The sequence below is a fragment of the Typopeltis vanoorti genome, chromosome 7 (assembly GCF_054136105.1).
Source record: "Typopeltis vanoorti isolate ZY-2024b chromosome 7, IOZ_Tvanoo_1.0, whole genome shotgun sequence".
Classification (NCBI taxonomy): Eukaryota; Metazoa; Arthropoda; class Arachnida; order Uropygi; family Thelyphonidae; genus Typopeltis; species Typopeltis vanoorti.
The window spans coordinates 84,722,141-84,727,486 of NC_143555.1; the positions used below are offsets into that span (position 1 = coordinate 84,722,141).

Genomic DNA, 5,346 nt, shown 5'->3' on the forward strand with positions numbered 1-5,346 from the left:
TGAAGATACAAGTGTTAAGAAGAGCTTAGAACAATGGTGAATGAATTTAAAGTATGGTATGATAGACAGACATTCAATAGATACATCAGATGCTTGTATTGAAAGTAAATTTAAAATCTGCAAGCTACATACAAGATGGTACATCTATAAGGGTAGATGCCATATTGACAGTAAAATCAGTTTGGACTGCATAACCAAAAGTTGTGTTTTAACACATAAAATATCACTGTAACATATACTAATATTAAAGGCTCACAGAATATTAAAAAAAAAAAAATTCAATCCATTCAAATAAAGGAACTGAACTGCTGAGGTTTTAATCTCAACTTATTGTGCATGCTCAGAACAATAAGAGCAGCCATTCCCTTGTCATTCTCTGCCATTTTCCTTCTGAGAACCATGTCAAAGCCACTCTAGGAAACTCTGATATCCATTCACATTCTTGTTTCCATTCATTCACAAGCAAAAGCAGTAATCTTTGTTAATCTTTGCAGTATATCCCTGTCAGTTAAACCTTCAGTATCTACATTTGCTCCGAAGTATGTAAAATCCTTTAACTTCTCTGCAGCATGTTGCCTGAGTTTAATTTCTTTGTGGCATTTGCTGTTTAGTTCAAGAACTTTTATTTTAGTCATATTTATTTTAAGACCAACTCAGCTGTTTTATACAAGTCTTCTAATTTTTCTTGTACATCATTGTAATGGCCTGGTTTGCCGAGTGGTTAGTGTATCTGCTCAACAGTCAAAAGGCTGTGGGATTTGAATCCCACCGTGGACATAGATGTTTGTGATTGTCTGTGAAAATACTAGTGGTGGTGGGCAGTAGATGGCACTGGTATAGATGATGATAGTTTCAGTTTGCTAGTTGGTGAATTGAGTGGTGGAGACAGAGAGTTGTAGAATAGGTGCCCTCTCCTTGATGAGGGTTTGGACTCCTTGGAAGTGCCACATAATAATAATAATAATGTTGATGATATCAAACGATGTCATCAGCATGCTATAGATCTTCTAACTGTGCCATAAGATTCCATTTAATTTCTCTTCTTGAATCTTTAACTTTTCTCATAATCCAATCAATAACTATGTTAAATGTTAAACCAGAAATTACACAATCATGCTTACACCAGATCTTATCTCAAACAATTCAGATTTGTTTGCAATGCAATCACAACTTTACTCTCACAGATTTGTCAGGAATTTCATAACTCTTAATAATTAACCTTAATGTTTTTCTATTAATACTGTCAAATGCTTCTGTAGCAAAATCTATGAAATTCAGGTATAATGGGCTCTAAGCACTGCTTTATTCAATGATGTTCCTTGAAGTAAAAATGTGATGTTCTAAAACCCATCTGTTCTAAAACTAGCTTGTTCATGCCTTAATATCTTCTCTACTTCATTTTTAATTCTATTTATCAATATTTTAGAGAAACTTTTTGCAGGTACCAGGGGCGAATTCTCCATGCTTGCTATGCAAGCTCATTACTTGAGAAAGAAGTAATATTTATTTGTTAATAAATATTACTTTATAAGCATTCTATTTAGGCTTTTATTTTTGTAGACAGAAGACATCTTAAGCTTGCACGGCAATAATTGAGCTTTGCATTGCATATCGAAGGCCGATGCTTGCTCGTCTAGTTAAAGCCCTTGGCTTGCTCGGTTGTGGGGGCTTCCAGGTCCTCACAACATCACTGTGATTTCATGTACGCGCGCACATAGCCATTTGACGTGTCTCACTTTGTTGCGTAAACACGATATGTAGTCAACGTAGCTCTAGCCAGTGAGTTTCAGCCAACTTTTACAAGTGTGCGTGTTGCTTGGGAAAATTAAGTTACAACCAACTTTTTATGATGATGTTATTGACCAGGTCATAAAGAAGAACCATAGGGTAGAATTCGTATTCAAGTAGGTCAGCTAAATTGAAAAAGATAGAATATCATTTGTAAAATAAATGTTGTATTTGTATGATATGCATGAGTTTATACGGGAATAGTGATGAATGAAGTGGAAGTGACTAGTCTATTACAGAACCTTAATGTGAACACATCTGTGGGATTGGATGGTATACCGGCATGGGTCTTGCGTGAAGCGGCTAAAGAATTATCAGTGCCCTTGACCATGTTGTTTAATCTGAGTCTCAGGTCTGGCTTAGTCCTGAAGGTGTGGAAAGAGGGGAAAATAGTTTCACTGCATAAAGGAGGATCCAAGACTACGGTTGCAAATTACTGACCAATCAGCATATCAGGAGTCGTTGTCAAGGTCTTAGAGAAAGTAGTCAAGGGAAAAATACAGGAATGGATTGATGAAAACGAGATACTGTACAGGGGACAGCATGGCTTTGTGAAGGGTAGATCATGCTTCAGTAACTTGCTCAAGTTTTATAACAAGGTGACGGCTGAGCTGGATAAGGGAAATGGGTTTACAGTGATACTGCTGGACCTGGCAAAGGCATTTGACAGGATACCACATGGAATACTAATCCGTAAACTACAACATATGGGAATGGATATAGGGTTGGTGAGGTGGATAGGTGGTTGGTTAATGGAGAGATATCAAAGAGTAGTTTATTCAGGAATAGAGTCCAAATGACGGCCTGTGACTAGTGGTGTGCTGCAGGGTTCTGTTTTTGGACCACTGCTGTTTAATCTGTTCATTAACGATATAGGGAAGGATCTAAGTGGAACAATTCATTTGTTCACTGATGATGCAAAGTTGGGTAGGGCAATAGTGAATGCAGAAGATGTCAAAGTCTTGCAGGATGACTTAGATAGATTGGAGTTCTGGGCTAAGGAGAATGGATGTCAATTTAATGTGACAAAATGTAAGGTTATGCATTTTGGGGTGAAAAGATTAGCAGCAGTATACCACATTGGTGGAACTGTACTCCAAGAGATTGATGAGGCCAGGGACTTGGGAGTGTTCGTGGATAGGGAGATGAAGTTTGGGGGGGGGGGGGGCACACTGCAAAAAGTAGCTAAATCAGCTCATCAACTCACTTGGTTGTTGAAAAATACCTTGACGAGCAGAGACAAGCAAGTTATTGTACCTCTGTACCGAGCCTTGATAAGACCTCATCTCGACTACTGTGCCCAGATTTGGTCACCTCGGTTCCTTCTTGACGGAGAGGAGGTGGAGAGGATCCAGAGGCGAGTTACTAAGATGATAACAGGTCTATGGAATGAACCATATGAGAACAGGTTGAAGATTTGTGGGTTGCAGAAACTAGTCGATAGGAGGGGAGATATGATTGAGACATTCAAATTGCTAAAGGGATTCTATAGGATTAATTCAGAGGATATTTTTGAGATCAGGACTGGTGGTGGGAGAACTAGGGGACACCTATGGAAGCTGGGCAAGAGTGTGGTTAACAGGGGTGTTAGAGCTGGGTTCTTTACTTTTAGAGTGGTGAATGAGTGGAATAAGCTGCCAGAGTCTGTTGTGGGTGCTATGACGGTGAACGAGTTCAAGACAAGGTATGATAGATACTGTGAGAATGTAATCGCATAGTTGTGTGGACATGAAGTTTAGGGCTTCCCTCGATGAGTCTAAGGACTCCTGGAGTCGCCCGAAATAATAATAATAAAAAAAAATAATAATGATGATTAAATGTACGTAAATTTCTAAATATGTAGTTTTAAATGGTCAGTAATTCATTATTCCGCTAATTAGACTTCAATCACACCTCTCACTCCCTGAACGATAACAAGAGCAAGCGTGAATTTCAAGACCAGCATTAGCCCCTGGCAGGTACCGATAATAGATTAATTCTCATCCAATTCTCACATCTAGTGAGAACTCCTTTCTTAGGGAGGGATTGTAATTATCATTGTATTTTCCACTGTTTTGGTATCTTTTATGTCTCTAACACATTGTTAAAGATCAGTTACAGTTTATCAGCAGCAATTTCTTTACTACTCTTAAGCATTTCTGTTGCTAAATTATCACTGCCAGAAGCCTTTCCACTTTTCATTTTTCTCTATTACATTCATTATTTCATTTTTAAATATAGGCTCTGATGTAATATTTAAATTTATACTTATAGGAGGCTCTTCCAATATTGAAGTTCTAATGTGTCAGCAGCCACATCGGTTTGGAAGCTCCAGTTCTTGTCTGATCACTAAAGTTAAGCAAACCTGAGTCCAGTTAGTACTTGGTAGGGTTCCCACCTGGGAACCCTTGGTGCTGCTGGCGTTAATTATTTTGTGGGAGGAAATAAGTGCATTCGAAATATCAATATCCGACCTTGTTGCTCCAGGAACGGGGAATGAATGTAGGAAGACAAGTAGTGTGATAGGAGAGAATGTAAAACAAAATATATATATATATATATATGAATGAGAAAATAACAGTTGATAGTGTGGAAGGTGTGAGTGACTGTGAGAGTTTAGGAGATGGTTTTGTTTGGGAGAGTGAATTTAGATTAAGGGTGACTGACCTGCAGAGGGAGATAGATGAGCTGAAAGAGGAGGTGGAATGTCTTGTGAATGAGAGCAGAAGTATGAAAGATAAGATTAGGAGAATGGAAGAGATAAATGCAAGCCAAATCAGAGTAGAGGAGAGAGAGAATTTTGGGAGTGTTAGAAGAGGAGAGAAAGGAAACAGTAGAAGAGAGGGAATGAGTGAAAGGTATGGGGGTGCTAGAAGAGGAGAGAATGAAAACAGTAGAAGAGAGGAAATGAGAGAGAGGTATGGGAATGCTAGCAGACAAAAGACTAGAAGAGGAGAGAATGGAAACAGTAGGAGAGACGGAATGAGAGAGGGATATGGAAGTGCTAGAAGTGGAGAAAATGGAAACAGTAGGAGAGAGGGAATGAGAGAGATGTATGGGAGTGCTAGAAGACGAGAGGATGGAAACAGTAGGAGAGACGGAATGAGAGAGGGATATGGAAGTGCTAGAAGTGGAGAAAATGGAAACAGTAGGAGAGAGGGAATGAGAGAGATGTATGGGAGTGCTAGAAGAGGAGAGAATGGAAACAGTAGGAGAGAGAGGTATGGGAATGCTAGAAGAGAGAACAGCAGTAGAGGAGAGGGAATGAGAGAGACCTATGGGAATGAAAGAAGAGAAGAGAATGGAAACAATAGGAGAGAGGGAATGGTAAGCGGTATAATGTATGGCGACTCAATGATCCATGGTGTTCAAGATAGGATGCGTGAAGAGTGTTTGCCAGGAGGAACAATAGAAAGGGTGGCTATGGCAATTAAGAGAGGTGAAAGGGTGGACGAGATGATTGTGATGGTAAGAACAAATGACTTGCGTGGTAATGTAAGTCAGGCAGCGAGAGATATGAGATTTTTGCTTGAGGCTGTACAGAAGAAGAAGACAGAGAGAGGAAAAATAGTGTGCGTG

The 5,346-nt window shown here is 39.2% G+C and overlaps 1 pseudogene; it reads left to right on the forward strand.

The window, feature by feature from the left end:
- The first annotated feature begins 4,071 nt into the window (after positions 1–4,071).
- Positions 4,072–4,190, forward strand: LOC150104824 (5S ribosomal RNA; annotated as a pseudogene).
- The last annotated feature ends 1,156 nt before the right edge of the window (positions 4,191–5,346 follow it).